This window comes from Pieris napi, chromosome 7 (genome assembly GCF_905475465.1).
Source record: "Pieris napi chromosome 7, ilPieNapi1.2, whole genome shotgun sequence".
Lineage (NCBI taxonomy): Eukaryota > Metazoa > Arthropoda > Insecta > Lepidoptera > Pieridae > Pieris > Pieris napi.
The window spans coordinates 292101-311895 of record NC_062240.1 but is presented as its reverse complement, the minus strand read 5'-3'; the positions used below and the strand labels follow the sequence as shown (position 1 = coordinate 311895).

The following is a 19795-nucleotide window of genomic DNA, read 5'->3' as shown; positions in this document are numbered from 1 at the left end:
AGGAGGTGGTGTTTCGTTTTGTGTGGAGCTCGTCAAAAATTTAATTACTCGCTATTTAATTAAATAGTACAAAGGCGCAGCGAGGACACGACGGGCCATTGTTTTTCCAGAACCCTTCACAGAGTGTGGTCAGCTTCATTTTACAACAGAAAAACATTGCATGAGATTTTTTGTAGCAACACTATGCAAACTGTGATTATAAAATAAATTAAGGCATTGTGTTTTCTGTTTCTTTTTATTTTGAAAACGGGTCAATCTGTTTAAACTTGGGTATTTAATATTTATACCAGCTGACGCAAATTTATTTCCATACAATATTTATCCACTATAGCTTACATATTAAGATTTGGAAAGAATATTGAAATTTTAACTGTAATCCTATTGTATTAATGAAATATAAGAAATAATATCAGTCTAATGACCTAAAACCACATCATACATATGTATGTAAATAAAAAATAAATAGTATTAGAATGATATAACTCCCCATTTCTTAAGTCTCATTAACATAAAGGATAATCCACTTAAATGGGCTTGGTTTCGGCACTAGATCAGTTTTATGTTCATAAATTAAGTCCAAAAGTCATCATATAAATACATTGGTTTTAACCACCGTGATTATGTGTAAATTTCAATAAAGAATTTGAGTCTACCGGGAAGACAAATATGAACAAATAAGTCTTAGTAATATATAATTATTATGTGACGTTATTAATTTTAAGTGTTTTATTAAGTTCAAAGCGTTAGGTCCAAAACAAAAGCACAGATAACTGGGGCTTAGCAAAAATAATTTCGACAAAATAATCACAAACCGAAGGGAATAGGATGTTAATCCGTCGTTAACAACAAGGGATCAATCAAAAGAGAAAGTGAATTCATGGGTGCTGAATTATTATATAAAGCCCCAATATAATTTTTTTTAATATTGTTTTAAATCGTAGTGGCGAAGATGTCACAGCGTAGATTTTTAAAACAGAATTATCATTAATTAATTCAAGTCGAAGACCCTAAAGGCCCCATTCGTCTTGGTGATAATCCGGCCCAGAGGTCTCCGTTCTTAATTGAAATAGAACGCTTTTATTTACCAACTCGTGTTCTTGGAATTTCGTTTAATCATTAGATCTAATAACAAACGGGTGCTGAACTTCAATAGGATTTCCTATCACACTTTGTTGGCGGATGCTAAGAAAATCGTAATTCACAAAATAAAATTTGTTTGTAGAATTATCTTTTGAAATAGGCTTATTGGATCGACGGAATTTCGTTTGCCTCGGGTCGTTCGAGTTCAAGATAATTAAGACTAGTCAATTATTTCGTTTTCTGTGTCACGAGATTCATTTTATAGAAACTTAAAAAGGTAAATAGGAAATAATACTTTTGCAAATTTAATAACAATTAATTATTAAATGTAACTAAACAAACCATATCTGAAATGCAATTAAAGTTAGTTGAATTTTAATAAATAATATTCTCAATCATTCGGCCTTACCTGTCTGTAACTTGCTAATGGCCTCACATTGAAAATGATTGGCACTCGGGAAATGTGTAGCGGAATATGGAATTTTTGCTAAATTACAGGTGTGCCAATTTATAAAATACAATTTTGTTGTCATCGTTAGTGGAAATTCAAACTAAATATTTTTTTAAACAATATATGTTTGTACTAGACCAGCTGCCTGTTACGCCTTCGCACGGCTGGACACAATATAAAAATCTTAACAACAATGTTTGATATTTTTATTGACTGGTGATATACATCATTTATTTATAAGGTTGTAGTGGTGTAATTATTGTCTTTATAGAAATTTCGCAATTGTATAATTGTAATATTGTCTACGCATCATTATTTCGTAATTCCACTTGCACGTGGATTAATCAGTCGCCCTATAACCGCCATGTAAGTCAGAGGACAATAAAGCTAGTGAATTCTATTATGGTTTTCATTTAGTGTACCTCAAACACTAAAAGGTCTTGAATTCAAAACCATTTCATTTCTAATCATAGGTTATTAAACCATCATATGATTACTGACATCTAATCAATGGGACCAATCTGAATTGTTTACACCTCGATCATACAAATCGGTCCACGTACGATATCAAGCATAGCCTTGCTTGAACATATACATAATTTTTACAATATTTAAATTAATATAATATTTTTGAAAATTATTTATTTATTTGTTACAAACATACTAAAAAACTAATATTTAAGTATAGATGTGATTGTATTAAAAATTACACCATCAGCCATTTAGTAACTTTTCTTATTGATTGTAGATTTGAGAAATGATATGAATGAATAAATCTATATATATAAAAAGAAAATGGTGTTCGTTTGAGGCTCAATCACGCCTAAACCACTGATCGTATCGACATGAAACTACCACCATTCGATGCGAAATTTTCTAGATGGTTTATGGCTATTTATTTATTAAATTCCAACGTTCCTTCATTTTTATTGCTGTTTTACTTTTATGAAAATTTATCCATACGGACTTCACCGCGGAAACATTCGGGGAGGCTTCCTAGAACCTCTAAACGTCAACATCTGTTAAAAACTCGATTTTCGAAATATTTCAATTTTCTTAGCGGGAAGTTAAAAAGAAGAATAATAAAAATATGAAAAAAAATAAAATAAAATAATGAAACATAAAATTTATTTTAATTCGTCCAGCAAAGCGGGCGCGAAACGGCTAGTAGGTAAATAAATGTTTGAAGATAAAACATGTATTCCAAATAATCACAGCCGTGTCTGCGCTTAGCCTTATTTTGGTCTGCCCTGCATCCATTACAGGTGAATTACACAGCAGTGTGTAATATAAAGTACCGCAACCGCATCGGGGGCCAGCCGCGGTCTCTCATTAAAGAACAATTAATGAGGGGATAGAAACAAAAAACCGCATCGGCCGCCGCCGCTTCCTAATGAATGTAGTCATGCGTTTTATTATGGGATGCGGGATGATTTTTTAATAACAACGTCATTTAAGGGTTGGAGGGGATTAAATTGGATTATAATTGCACACTTTTTGTCGTATATGTATTACTCCTTAATAATACATTAAATACTTCACCTGGTAGAAGATATACCTACATTTTTAAAAATATGAATAGATTCCATAAGAAAAAGAGAGACAAGATGAAAAAATAAACGGAGAGTATTATACAGTAAGTTCATAAGTCACTTTGCAGCGCTCAACTTGGAACACTTTTATTTTTATTCCTAAGCTTTCCTTCAGCTTTAATATTAATATGAATTTAATTAAAAACTTTCATTCGTAATAAACCCGGTTAGTATATTTATTTTTATGTGGGCTTCGCTTGTTAATGTATAGAAGAAGACCTAGGTTAACAGCGATATCAGTAAAATGGTTGTGCTATATGTAGGGTGAATATATTTTACGACTTGCCGCTTTCATTCATTATTTTGTATAGTTAATTACAAAAGGTAGTAAACGATAAATATAGAAAGCTAAAAACTAGCTTACAACACTCTGTTAGTCTATCTGACACTGTAATCAAAGTGATTTATTCGTGTCCTTAGTAAAAAGCTTTCCAGAAACCAGTCCATCCGTTTCTTTTCGAAGACAACTATAATGTAATGTTAACTGTGTATAAATTCAAGAAATTAACTTCCCAATTAATTCAAATATGTACACTGATACCAGAGCAAAATACTACCCTACGAAAGGGGAAAGAGATCAGAGAATTATGAACATGTATCTAGATGTGGCATACAATGGCATGCAAAAATAATATAAGATATTGTTTATAGAGGGTATTGTTGTTCGAACAATGCGAACGCGCTACTTTACTTGAAACAAGGATAGGTTTCATTGAACGATAGAATAGATGGAATGGGTTATGAAAATAGTTGCAATGTAATTAGAACTCACTGAATAGTCTCAGTATTTGATTGTGGCTATGAATATTGGCTGTATTATTTTATACGACAAGAAAGCGGAACATTTCCATAACATAACATTTTAATTAAAAAAAAATCTTCCAAATAATAATAGTATCAAACAGACGGTATAAAGGTAAATGGACTCATAGTAACACCTCAAATAGGTACAGACAGACATGTTCATTACTATGAACAACAAAAGCATGCTGTTATCATTAACAGCATGCTTTTGCTCATGCAATTGAGCAACTGATAAGTACCCATGAACATTCTCAATGCCGCTCGCGAGTGCGTAGCCAGCCTTTTAAGAATTGGTACGCTCTTTTCTTGAAGGACCCTTAGTCGAATAAGAATATTATATAATATTTTGCGATCTTCAGTACTGATTAAAACGGCAACGACGCAACGTCACGACATCGCTGCATCTCCGTAATATTTATTTTACTTAAGTTAAAGTAATGTATAATTAATTTATACTACGACTTCACCCGGATTAGAGTTCTCATGGTTTAGTATCCGTCACCCATAAACAAAACCTTGATAAATGATGTATCCAAATATTGAAAAATCATTATCTATTAATAAAGTAGGGTCTTTGTTTAATAGTACAATATAGTGCTAGTGATGTTAAGGAATAGACGGACTTATTAATTTGAAATAGTATTAAAATGTTCTCGATACTAGAACGTTTTAGCTCTACAGATTACCAGCTGTAAAATGTATTTAAGTTAATGTGACAGGTGTCAGGACTCTTTGTATAGTAAATGTAGGGTAATGAGTTTGGCTTAATATACAAATATATGAATAATTACGGGACGTGTGAACTAGTAACCAGAGGTAACAGTTGGAGTTGCGTTGGTTGGTATCAGAGTAAGATAGTGGGATTATGAAAGCTTAGGAGGGCTAACCATTATTGTTAAGAACTTAAAAGAGTTTTCGCCTGTTCAAGTTGCAAGAAATGAACAAGACCATGTTCAAATCTAATTTTTATACTAAATAACATCTTAAGTACAACATACCCATATTTGTACGTGTATATTATTATTTTAGTGAGCTATAAAAATTTAGTGCACCCGCGTCAGTCGTGTCAGCGGTTGACCAATGTTCAATGATATCTGAACAGTTAAAAACGGTAAGATATAACTATTGACAACATTTTATAAATGCGTATAACATGTTTATGTAAAATTATATATTACTTACTTATATTACTTTCTTACTTACATAATTACTTTTAATTCATATTTCTTTGTTTACTTTTATTTTTAAATTTATTGCATGTACGGCTATATTTTATTGTGATTATTTTAAGAACGACTACAATGTTATGTTATGTAGAGTATTATTCTCATGTAAGTGACATTTTTTGTCTTTTTTGAGAAATAAAGTCTTTAAACCTATATAAGAGTGTTAGATAGTACTAACCTTTAAAACGAGATCAAAACTCATATAATCCGGCGCCAGATGAAATATTTACCGATTGTACGCGGCCGTTGTTTGCGGATCGAAGTATTTCCCTCATCATTTATTAATTTTAATGTTGCCTCCGAAAGGGCGAACTCATTAAATATATCATGCGGCATATTTTACATGACGATTATTATTGTTTACAGTTCACTGAGTAACATAACATGGGCGCTTGAAACGTTTTACCGGGATTAAAATAACCTGTTTTTGTATCATAACAATATAATTAGTTTGTAATGTTTTTAGAGTGGAATTGTAATTACAGGTGCTTAAAAACAGGAAAAGTTAAGATGCCGAATAAATAGATAAGATGAAAGACATTAACAAGTTGTTAGTATTTGGAATCCCACTATTAATTATTGAATATATAGATGCCACTAGTTTAATCCAAAATGACTTAACATAGAATATAATATGAACATTAGCTAATTGCATAACACTTTGCGGCGTAATAGGGCTGTGATTCAAGCGGTAATTTGAGTAGATAATAGCTTTATGGCTACCAGATGGGAGCTCTATTTACTTCGACATAATATACTAGTGCATAATAACAATCAGCTTTATTTCTTTACCAATTATTGGTTCTAGGTCGAGTTTAACTGTGATCCTGTTTCTGAGTCCCTACTAAACATAAATGTGCATAATATATTACATTACATCCGTAAAATCGTTTAGTTGTTTTGCTGTATATTTTTTAAACCATGAATAAATAGTATGAACCATTTTTCCTAAGAATAATTATTACTATGGACGAATCATAAGTTTGTATGTCAAGAATTAATTTAAGTAAAACTAGATTCAACAAATAATTGTATGAATAGTTAATTTTTTAGGAAGATGCAAGCGTTATCATAAGTTCAATTATGAATAAATACAACATATTTTTGAATTGATAATAATAGTTTACTTGTGTGATTTTAAAGCAAAATATTTAATTAATTTTAATTATTATGTTTACTTATATAAACAATTTAATAAACGTAATAGAAATGAAAGTCCCAAAAATATTTATTAATTAATTTCTTTGTTTTCATGCAAACAATGAAAGCAACATCAAATCATCAATCGTTCAAAAGTGCCATTTTAGTTGGTCTAATTGAAATAAATGATTTGACTTTGACTTTGAATCAAAGCCAAAATTTATTCATTTAGTTGACAATTGTGCACCTTTGGACATCAGTAACAAAAGTTCTGGTTCCAAATTTACATTTTCCGAAGTACTTAAATCCAGGGTTATAATGGCTATGTAATGTAATATACTAACAATTTGTTTTAAATTCCAAGGAGGAAATGCCTCCCAAAGACTTATATTATAAATTAGTAAAATTTATTATAAAACAATAATTTGCAGTAAGATAAAATTTGTTCTTTAGATATTTAAACAACTTTATTGCTTAATATAATAATTACTGAGGATAAACTTCCTATTTGTTCATCAAAGGACTACGAAAATAAATCCAGCACTCACCGTTTAATGTCAGCGCGTAGGTGGAAAACGGAACATGATATACATAGTAACGTTTTAAATATCGCAACAGCCATCGACACTAAATCTACTTACTAAAAGCACAACACAATTTTCGTGTACAATTACGCGGTGTCAGAACGAGAGCAGACAAATGATGTGTCTTATCCCGCCGAGAGGCCCGGCCACACTGCCGGCCTGCCGCCCGCCCAACACGTGCCCCGCAAGCCCTACAGGCTCTTTCTTTGTTTCGCATCCCCTAAACATAGCCAACGAATGTATAGAGATATACCACTACTACATGATAACAATAATGGTATCGAAATTCGTATAGTTATAACTTACACACAGTAAAGTATTAGATATATTTTTATTCAAATTACGTACTTATAGTTACTACAACAGACAGAATTAATTATAACATTTGAAAACAAAGAAATTTTTCAGTACATCGTTTTTTAGTAGACTATAAAAGTCTGTTTAATAAAATCATACAAAATTAACAAGAATAGCGTAAAAAAACATTATATTCATTTCAGATTCATAATATTCCTTCATAATAAATATAAAATTAAATAAATTAAATAGCATAAACCTTGTGGAGCTCTGTTCAACTGTACTCTGTTGAATCGTGTAGGACAAATTTTAATCTTATTCTCGGCGATCTTGCGTTCGTCAATTGACTCGACTTTCGCGATCGCGATAATAGACTCGGGCTTGTCAACGCGTTCACGCTAAACGATTGAAACGTTTCATCATTCTTTCCTCTCGAATGATTTATGTAAAAGGAATCAGTTACATTTTGAACACTACCCTTTATGACTTCGTTTACTACATTTGGAAATTTAAACACGCATCTTATAGTCGCGTACTACTAAAACTTAAATTAAATCATTAAAAAAAAAAAAAGCATCAGTCATATGTTGAGACGTGCCAACAGTTTTAAATGAAATAAAACAATTAGTGGAACAAATGGTTTACCACATTTTTGGGAACAGAGTAAAGTGGCCTTGCTCATTTAGCGAATATCTAATGATGCAACGTAGAATCGTCACAATCCTCAGTCCACAGATATCATCAGGCAGTCAGATGTTGAATGCCAGGGGTTTTTTTAATCTATCGCTCAGTAAAGGTATCGATATTTAATTAAAACAACACACACATGCTTACTGAACGGTACCTATCTTGAGTAGCGTGGCATAATGTATCAGTGTAAAGTAACGCTCGTAAACTGTAAAGAACCATGGAATAGAATGGAATGGAGCCAGGAATATTTAGGACATTAGGAAAACTCGCAGAAAGCTCCAATATTATGTATTAGGGAACCGTCGATTAAAATTCAGCGACCTCTGTATTTGTAGACAAATAGTACTGTATAATGGTACGCTGTCCAAAACAGTCTTCCAATAATTTATTCATAAGCCACAGCTCGAATGCGCCTACATTTTCGCACTAGTGTAATTTACACCGATGTAAACGCCTTATCCAAACGCATTCGAGTAAACAATGAGGCATTTCAACGTACGACGCTGCCAGCGCTGCCGACAGCCGCTACAAATCTTAAGCGATCCGGCGCAGACACGTCAATGAATTATGCATGACGATGCTGCAGCGCTTGCTGCTACTGGTGCACGTAAACATATTCCTTCCTTCTATTTATTGCTGGGTTTAACACATCTTACACGGAACGGGCGCTAGATCGTGAATCAATTCATGCGATGAACAAAATCTATTTAAGTTACGGTTAAAATATTTGCTTTTGCTCCTGGTTTCAAACGAAGGGATATATTTAGGGATTTTATTGTTTGATATAACTAATTTACCTACTACTTATATATTTGCAAAACATAGTATATTATCAATCATAGTCTAAACTTTATAAAAGTAATATAATATAATGATATGTTAAGAAGATTTATATATTCATTAAAGAAGTTACCTGTTCAGTAGATTTAACACTGTACCCTTTCCCAATTTCGACTAATAAATCAACTTCCATTAACATACATTTTAATCAAACATATATTTATAAAAACGTCATATGCAACTAACCGAAAACATTCCAAAATCTACTCTATATATAAGCAATAAGGTATCGAACTTGTTTACCACTTTATTCGATGGCAAATAACGGTACGCGAGAACGACATTCAATACTATGCTCTAGTGATTGCATTAAGGCCTAGGCGCCAACCTGGGCTTAATTAAAGCGGCCGTGTTACTAGCAACGGCGATGGCGGCTCGTAGCGGTTGCTATGCAACGGGACGCTTTGAAGTGCGCCCATTGATACCACTCGATGCTAGGGGTGGCCTGAAACTGACTTTTTTCTCATCCCTCGTATTATTAGGCTTGTGACATACAGTAAAATACACATGCATATATAGTTTTGCAGCTGACGCGGATAAAAAACTACGCTTAGCTTAACTACTTCGCTCACTAACTGATGTCGATACAGCTAGACTTGTTTATTTTAGTTACTTTCACAGCTTAATGTTATGTGGTCATGCTGCTGATGTCGAAACTATTTTAATCCTGCAGAAGAGGGCCATTCGTGCAATCTATAATTTAAAATGTAGGGAATCTCTTAGAGATAAATTCAAAGAAATTAGTATGTATACTTACCTTTCCCTCGCAATATACTTATGAAAATATTATGTATGTATATATATAATATATGTAAAGAGTACCGAGAGTTTTTTACGTCGTCTTTTTCTCTCGGCCTACACCCTCTGTCTTCATTGCCGATGAGTAGGGATGTCTACCGTTTCAAATTGAATGACGTGGAATAAGTGGTACCTGTATATTATGTCTCATAATAAACATATTTTATTTTAATTTCATAATTACTATGTTTATTTAATAACGTTGAAAAATCCCTAACAGAGCATCATTGTATCTAAATATTATTATTCTGTTTTATTCTAATATACAAATAATGAGTATAAAAAAAAATCCATGTATTATTTAAGTTGATATAATTTTTTTCGTCAGTGTAATTGGTTTAATATAGAATAATTATTGGTATTAAGAAACATTTGTCAGTATAGATCAATATTGAAGCCACAACAAGTACAGAGTTACCTCGACTGTCAAAGTTGGAAACGACGCAATGACAGTGCGGTATGTGGTCATCGATCTCGCCATCAATCACGTGTCCAGCGCCATCTGCTGGCACGTTTTATTGTTCTGCATGGACTATTCATCGCACGTGAGCTCACGGTGGTTTAATTAACGCTGCTCTTACAAAGGATTCTCTGATCAGCGATTTTAATTGCAGTGCCTAATTACACGGGGATTTTACAACAATTAATATTTACGTAATATATGTAGTTCTATTTAATAAAGTGTAGCTTCTGCTGAATATGTATCAATGTTAGTGACAGAAAGATCAGGCCATTTCTTTAAACGTCACAACTTGTCTTGCACAAACATATGGCTGCAGTCAAACTTTTCTGCACTCGTTGTTGGTGGCGCATTTCCAACTCGTAAATATCTCTGTTGACGTGCTTCTTTACTCGAAATAACGCTTTCTTATAAAAATCATCGTTTAATACAATACGTATCTTCAAGCAAAAATGTTTAGTTTTGTTCTCGCCTAAGAAGTTTATACAGGTACAGTTTTTTTTATGTTGTTGAAGATTAGATAAGAAAATGTTTAAATTTTCTTTAGAGATCGTTAATAATATTAAGTGAGCAAGAAAAAAATATTCCAGTCTCAATATTAGGAGTATAGATACGCTACCTTCAAGAAAAACGGCTCCACAATACACTATAGGAAAACCCAACCAGATTCGCCGGTACGGCAACCACAACGGAAACTCAATTAAGAATCCGTGCTTCATTTCCGGATCTTTGTAGAGCGCGGCCGAAAAGCAGCCGAAATTATTCACATTCAAAGAAACGCAAAATCAAGGGGAGGCACGGTATGCCTGCTAATGATTCATTTGCATTCGGATTCGATTCCGAAATATGACTTATAAAAACATTAAGATTAGATTAAATTATATGATGAAATATATAATAAAAACAAACAATAGTTTTAGTTTTCCTAATGGTTTTAATTCATTTTAATTTAGTAATTAGTTAACAAGTTTGAAAGAGCATGTCTGCTTGTGGCTTTTTTAACTACTTCAGCTTGTTTAAATATCAATTAAAATGAATTACATTAATTCAATAAAACAATACTTCACAATAGAGTACTCTTTACAATAATGGCAATGAGATGGCTCGTATGAAAATGTTTATTTTTGAATTTTAAAGTTTCAAGAGTTATATTAAACTGTTTTAATTTGTAAAATTTATGTACAAAAGTTATATGAAGTATTAGGTCCACGGAGACATAGGACTAGGTAAGTAACAGGTCCATGAATGTTACGTGGTATATGTTTTCTCTTAGGCTTTCCTGTTTTTCTCGGAAATTGAAAATTATTTGAAAAAAGTATCAACTTTATATAGCATTGTTGGTTAGTGGCCTTAGTGGGCGACTCTCATCTTCGAAGTCATAGGTTCGATCGGCTGTGTACCAATGGACTTTGTTTCTATGTGCGCATTTAACATTAGCAAACTCGAACAGCGAGGAAACCGGCTTGTCTTAGACCTAAAATGTCGAGGGCGTGTGTCAGGCACCGGAGTCTGACCTACTGTAGTATTAGATTGACAAATGATCATGAAACAGATACATAAAACTAAGACCCACACCTAAAAGAGTTGTAGCTCCACTGATTTATTTTATTTTTTATAAAATTATTGTGAATCAATTATAATATGTGTGTTACGTCATATGTCGACGATTTGAATATCACGTCGAATTCTGACAGCAGCTGCGTGCGCGGTCTAATTCAAACAAATTATAGCAGACCAAGGGGAAATTGGCGTCAAACGACCGAAAAATTATTTCTGACATCGGACGCTTTTAATCACGACCCTCTGGTTTCTTTTCCCCGAGTAATTAAATGTGGAAATCGAATCCTTTTAAATCACTTTGAGATCAATGTCATCAGGTACTTACAACTCTCTACGAAACTTCAAGCGATTATAACTCGTTTCTTATTTATTTTATAACCGTTTACTACGTTGAATCTAATGCATATAACCATTTCACAGTACAAATCTCAATAATTACTTTTCCGTGTATTGAAAGAGTTTCTTGTATACACAGGGATATTCAAAATAAAATAATGATAATCATATTCATATATGATAGAAACAATATTGTGTACATAGGAGAGATTTTCTTCAAGAAAAGAGCGTACCTATTCTTAAAAGGCCGGCAACGCACTCGCGAGCCCTCTGGCATTGAGAGTGTCCATGGGCGGCGGTATCACTTAACATCAGGTGAGCCTCCTGCCCGTTTGCCCCCCGTTCTATTAAAAAAAAAAAAAAACATAGGAGAGATGTGTGAAAAATTAAAAAAAAGAATTAAAAAAACTATGAATGTCTTATAGTTTTTATTCATAGTCTAGTGACCAAACCATTCTTCAATGAAAGGAAACCTTCGGGGCTAGACACAACGTCAAATCCCGTAAACGTAAATAGAATTATTCAGACAAATAGGTCAGAAAATGTGCTCTGCACTACACTCCGACTCTAAACAAATGAAGCTCGCCACAAAGAGTAGATAAAAGGCTTTGATCAGTCCACCGCGGTCCCTACACCCCTCCACCCCTTTTCCAGTACCTGTTGCGAGACCAATCAATCAGGGGGTATCTTTGCAAAGTTCTCTTTTCCATCCCTCCGTATTTTTCATTGTGTTTTCAGTTTGCCTTAATTTATTAAAAGCCGAAGCAGTGGATTTTTGCGATGTCCAAATGAAAAATATCGAAGTTGAGACAATGTTTGCATTAGACTTTAGACTGAATACTTTTCAAGGCGTATTTGATCATTTAACTATAGCTTTCTAGTAAACTATTCACGAATAATAAACGTAGCTACGACAAACTTCTTCGTAGCTCTATTCTACGAAATTGTTGAATTTTAATTATTGAATTGAAACAAATACCCTTAAACATGACGAATTTAAATTGGTAAAAACTGAATTAAACAATAAATGCGATATAAATACTTCAAAGCTTATACCAATATTTAAATTATTTTACACCCACTTGTTGCAATCTAATCAATCAGTTGTAATCGCTGTTTCAGCTTCAATCCCCCTTAAAATATTAGCATGAGATCCAATCGCGTCTGCAATCGATCATGTTCAAGACCTTTTTTTTTTTCATTTTCAAGGTATAATTAGGTGAAATAGACTACACTCATAATAAATGTGACAGTTTGGGAAGTGGTTGCGCAGAAAGATGTTTAGGTATAGACATTCGTGTTCTAAAAAATAGTCCCAAAAATAGTTCGACTAAATAAAGTCTCGTATTATTCAAAATACACAAAAGAAAACAGAATGGCTCAAATCTCCTGCGCTAATCCGCTAAAACCGCTCCACAGGTAAATATTTATACCCCGGCAGGAAGGTTGGCCAATACGAAATGCCGTGTAAAGTAAAACTAAAAAAAAACTGGATACGAATTTAGGCATAAAAACTATAGTTACAAGTGTTAGAATCCATTGCACAGCTAAAGACTTGAATCGAATTACAAACGAATATTCGTTTGCCGACTTAGCTGGCCCTTTCGCGAAATCTTGTACAGGATTATAGGATTTAAGTGTGTGTAAATCCTATGTTAGCCTCTATGTACCTATACAAAAAATCTTTGTATAAATCGCTAATGATGATAAAAAAATATAATATTCTGAAAGCAAAAAGTCTTAACTACTCAATAACGCGTTATGAACCAGGTTAAGTATAAAAGTATCAATAAGTAGTAAGCAAAAGTTTAAATGTATATTACTTTAAATTAAAAAAATCAATTGAACCATAGCCAAACAATTGTCTTTACTTTGTTGATATTACATTTTGTGTTACAATCATATTTTCAGAGTTGCAGAACAGCAGCAGCAATGGGATTCATTTAAACTCGTAACTATACGGGTAAAAAGAATGTAAAAGAGAATCAAATGTAAAAATTTCAATGATTCATAAAGCTTTTTACTAAGAAATCTTAAAACAATGAACGATAAGAACGTTAGTACCATTTTTTTGACGTTCATAAGTGTACCAAGTTCATAATTGCTAAGACTGCTTTTTCACATCAAAAGAGCATCCAACTGTCAGCTTTTAAAACGCCATTTAATTCTGATACTATACCAATCAATAAGAATAAATAAATACAACACATATAATATTACTTTACAACTTTATGCCAATGTGTGAAACACCTGCTAACTTAATCCAGCATTCCTAGAGCTGGGTTGCGGTTGAGTCAATTCGATAACTGTAACTGTGTTCCAAGCGTCACAGCGGCCGAGGCCCGCTTTCCTTATAAAGGTACCCGCCTCTGTTGTAGCGATTATTGTATTGAATATATATAAATACCATTATTGAAATGGATTTAAATCCCAGCTAGCAGTCCACGTACTTGGCATAAATTGACAATTACAATGTACTTGTTTTGCCAGTGCATAGGCAAGTTTTTAAAACATTGTACTTTGTACAAAATAATTACATTCAAGTCGTATTATATCGTAAATTCCTCTTTAGTGCACTAGTGCACCAAAGTGCTACTCGACCTAAAACATATTAATAGTAGGTACCTAATTTTTATAAAATATACAATATTTCGCTTATTGTCTGTATTTTTTTATATAAATAATTAATTTTATCCGCTGTTACTATAGGAGGAGGTTAAATAAAACCGCGAGCAAAGTTCACCAAGAGGTGTTTGTATTGAAATTGATTTATGGAAATTTCTCGGCGAAGACGTTTCAGCCAAGAGTCGCGGCCGATTCTCAGATTGTTAGATTGAATCCGACATTTTTCATTTAATATTGGGTTAAGCATCGCAAATCTAGAATAATATCCCTAGACACTATTTGCCTCACCCATTTCATAAAATCTAAACGCAAAAATTAAATTAAATAGTTTAATTATTTTATTGACTTTTATTTGATTCGACTTTTGTTTATATTCTGACACAAGTTATTTAAAACATGAAAATCTTTTAAAAATGTCGATTAACTGTTTGAATTAAATGAGCCACATCTGCGGTCTCAACATATTTCACTCAAACTTACTCATATAACATCATTGAAGTTCATTGCGTGCTAGGTTTTGTTGGATCCATAATATAACTTAATGACGCGCCAATGAGAAAAACAAAAATGAAATGAAATGTTGTAGAATTAATTCAGGCCTAATTACTATTTTAAAAATAAAAATATAAAGTCATCCTTTAATATGTTCTACACCACTTTAACAGGCACCGTGATTTTTTACGATATGAAGATTTTTTATTCTCCTTCAATTTGCGATGCGATTATGAAATTACCATTTTTATTTACCAAATTGTACCTTGTGCCTTGTGAGAAGTGACAGTTAGCTTCTGAAATGAATAAGTAAAGTTTTAATGAATTGATCAAAATAGTTTTGACGTATAAAGCTTCCGCAATGTATAGTACACAAGACCATATAAACACAGTGGGCCGCCGAGTCCCATGTGCATTTCTCTTGCACGCGGTACGAACTAGCCATTTATGTTATTGCAAAGTTATTATTACATTGTGACAGCGCACAATTGATAGGAAGCGTTTTAAAATTTTATTCTATGTTACCCCTGTAAAATGGCTTTATAAAGTATACCGCTTTTTAAAAGCGGTATACTTTATATAGCTATTTACCGCAAGCTATGTATTACGAATTGCAGTTTTCTTCTATGTACAAAGTTATTAAATATTTAATATATATTTTTAAGCATTTGCGTTTGCAATGATATTTGGAACAAAGACTCAACCGGAAAATTTGCCTTCTTCAAAGTTAAATAAACTATCCGAAATATTGATTTTACAAGCGACTGACAGTTTAGGAACGATAATAGGTATTTGTCATTATATTTGTTTTGAAATTTTTTACAAATGGTATGAGATAGTTTGATTGAAAAATTATTTTTAAATTACTACAACAACAACAAAAAAGTTAACTGATCCATAGCAATTTATTAAATTTAATATTCCCTATACCGATACCCTTCAAACCGCAACGAAAATATTATAGGTAAGGAAAATTTTCCTAATTCCATTAAGCTGTGAGAGTATCGGATCCACTCGACAATATACAGGAGTTCGCAATCGGCCGGACCAAGTTTATTATTAATAACCGCGGTCTTTACTTGGAAACACGAAACATCCATTCCCGTAAAATATAGCAAACACTCATCATTTCAGATAACTTGAATTCAGGCCATTTCATTCGTTACAATGATAAAGAGTCAATATGGGTATTCTCTTAGAAATAATGCTTTAATAACCACTAAATAGGTGTAAAAACATTTAATAAAAGCGCTACCGCCCGTAGCTAATTCCTTTTGTATTTTAGATATATTAGATTAGGTAGTCCAATATAGGTCTAGTGATATCAGTTGTAATTGTTTTTGGTATACATTCAATCGTCCGTATTAATAATAATTTTTAATATAAATATTACAAAACAAAATTGCTAAAGCTTCTACATTCGCAAAACATTTTACTTAAACGCTCGTAATAACTAAATATTTTTCTCAAACATTTAAATTGAAAAACAGTTAATTAAAAATATATTTTACACTAGAGATTTTCACAAAGCATTGTTTCGTAAAATGAAAATATGAAACAGAGCATTCTGAAGCATTCCAGGCACTTGCACGTACAGTAAATTTCCACGTACGCCGTTTGATTCCACGATAGAAGCCTAAGTATTTTCTAATTAAAATAGAAATTTATATTACTCGCATGGGTAGGTTTAAGTTTGGGAGCTTTTTAGCTAAGTGGTGTACTTTTATTTCCATTTCCGTGACTAAACTAAACTGGATTAAATAAAAGAAACGTATCTATACATTACCTATTTGTTAATTGGTAAATTTTTAATAAGAATAAGAATGAAACTTGGGTGAAGTTCAATTTTGGATCGTACATTTCAGTCAACAAATATTACTGAAAAAATACCATATAAAATTATGTTAAAAAAGCATCAAATGTTCGACGTAAATTTTCATCTTATATGCCAATCCAACTGGACAGTTTCCAGAGTTGCCTGATTAAAAACCAAACTGGGATGAAAAAACTTTAGCAACAAACTCGCTTGGTTGGCTTTTTTCTTATTCGTAGAAATGTTTCGTTAATGGCCAATGTGTTTGAAAAAACTTTGCGTTGATAAAAAAAGTATGTGGACTGATGAAAGGGATTTCAAAACACAGGGAAACAAACTGCAGAATTTTATATTAAAGAATTTAATAAATTATCTAGAGTTAGATATCATACACTTTACATATCCTGGTGGTCACGGTCAATGACTCTCATATTAAGTAGATACTACGGGAGTTCAATAAAATGTTAAATTGAGTACGACGCAATGATCTAGTTCTCAATTTTATTCTTCAAAATAGTCCTTTAGACATAGATGCAATATAGACCATTCAGGTTTATACCCTTATTCTTCTGCCTGATCCCTTAAAAATCATGTACCGCCACGACTACTGCGTCATCATCTTCAAATTATGGTCCCTGAGATGTTTCTTTAATCTAGTCAAAAATCGGTCAATAACTTGTTGCAACAAACCCAAACAGTTTGCAAAATTCTCAGTTTCACTTGTTTCTGCTCAGCCAAAAGTTTTCTGGGCACCCAGTGCGCTGACACTGTCATACCCAAATTTGGTTGTGGATAATATTATGAACACTTTCTTTGGAATTTTTTCCTTTTTTTTCTTTAAAGCAAACAGCAGCACGAATTTTTTTAAGGTTTTTCTTGTAATTATATCTAATGTCTGGGCTATGCCAGACACTACATATTTTTCTTGATAAGAAGAATGTATCGGATTACCACTGTTTATTAAATATTCCTCGGGTTCAATAAACAATGAAACCAAACAATAAAAACCTATATTAGGTATTTATTGCAACAAGTTAGCAAATGATATACATGATTTGTATTATTATAAGCCTATAGTTGATATTGTTCACGGGTTCAAAGGGCTATTAGACAAACAATGCGCTCTTCATCTCTCTTAGTCCTTTAGCTACGCAAACCACCCCGGCCGCTTTGTAATTAAATAAAAACATAAAAAGCATTAGCTACGATACCACTTTCACATGTTGAAGTGACCCGCCGTAAGTAAACAGGGTGAGAGGTGTAATAGTATCAGCTTGCAGTTCCCTGTCTTTTACTTCTACATTATACATGAGAAAATAAAATTACAATTGTAAAGAAATGGGCATTTGATTTTTTTACTTCGTTGCTCATGAACTACTGGTTCTAATTAAAAAATCTTGTGGGTCTATGAGTCGAAGGAGATTATGGAACGTTTCAGTTTTGTTTTTGTATATTATTCATCTAACCGATGACATGAAGCATTATTGGTTACAATACCAATCATAACATTCGAGATCTTCGCATAATAAAGGTATCTCACATGGACCATTAGTGATGTAGCAAATTCAAAGCCATAGAGTTGAATAAGCTGGTAGACGTTAATTAAACAAATTAATTACGATTCAGTGCAAATCTCGCGACAAATCCCGACTTTGAAAGAGAAGCGGACGTCGACGTGTGTAATTTACTAATGCATGTTGCGAGCAAGCCACGCCACCAAATGAAACCTGCGGTGCGGGGACCTTCACAGGGGAAGCGAGTTTAAGGAATAACATTGTTTATCTATTAAATTGTACACTTAAAAAGTAAAAATGAATTGTGTAATAAAATATAATGCATTTGTTGTAACTAATTATTTTTACTATAATAACCTATTTCAATTAAAATATGCTCAAACTATTAATTAAAGATTAAACAAGGAGTCAATCGACTGCAAATGTATAGGTACATTTGAGAATTATTAATAAGTGAAAAAAATATCGCTTATGTACATGTCCACAGTCTAATTGAGTTGGCACCCCGCGCTGTGTACTGTTGCATCATATTTGCAGCTTTCATTACAGTTATTAAAACTGTTACAAAGATCACATCAATATTAATAACGAAGAACAGAATATACCCTACCTGTTTTGTTTTATGCTATGCTATACTAAAAAATATTTTTTTAAATTAAATTGAGCATTGACTAAACTTAATATAAGGGACACATTATTCATAATTACTTATGAATTGAGTTTGATATGAGTTGACTTTTTTCATATTATGATATGATATGTTTTTAGCTTCATTGTTGTATTAATAATAAGTTTTCTATTGCAATGATCACTTTACTTTAAGAATAGAAAATAAGGAAATAAATAAATTTAATTTCGAAATACACACGACAAGCTATAAAATCAAATTGCGATTATCACAAACTATTACTAAATTAAGTTTATACCAAAAAATTATGAAAAATGTTAAGTCGTAGTTACTCCTTGTAACTATTTCTCAACATTTCAATATTCCTAAAACTAAAATTTTTAATCCAATATTGGACTGTTCGTTATAATTCACATAGGGTTGTGATATAATAAAACTCGTCACCGTACAACCTATTTCACATTACATGACCGGTAAATTAGTTTGAGGTTGGCTATTTTTAAACCTCACTTCGTTTTACGGTAAACTTATAAAATTCAGTGATGTATGAATGATTGGTTTATTCCTTTTAATATAATACCAAATTGCTTAAAGAGTACGATTCAAAAGTCAAAAATCATTTATTCATATAGGTAACACAATGAACACTTATGAACGTCAAAAAAAGAAATATACATCAAATGCTTCTAATTTTACATTTACTGCCAGTTCTCAAATCAAGGGCGTAGAACGGAAGAGAAGAACTGGCAATAAACTCTTCTCCACTCTTTTTAATCGCCACAATTTTTTGTTAGATTACCTCCGTTATTGGTAATTTTACATTATATAACTTTTTATGAAACATCTATCAAAAATGGAGCCACAT

At 32.4% G+C, this 19795-nt stretch overlaps 1 protein-coding gene across 5 annotated transcripts in view; it reads right to left on the bottom strand.

Annotated features, from left to right (window-relative positions):
- Positions 1-19795, bottom strand: part of LOC125051432 (CUGBP Elav-like family member 2) — a 222034-nt gene that overhangs the window by 160148 nt on the left and 42091 nt on the right. For 3 of the 5 annotated variants that reach the window (XM_047651730.1, XM_047651731.1, XM_047651733.1), the window contains exon 1: positions 6842-7019. The exons of the other annotated variants lie outside the window; for them this stretch is intronic. The gene's annotated coding sequence lies outside the window, so the exon portion shown is untranslated. Of the gene's footprint in view, positions 1-6841; positions 7020-19795 lie in introns of those variants that run through there. 5 annotated transcript variants of the gene reach the window in all.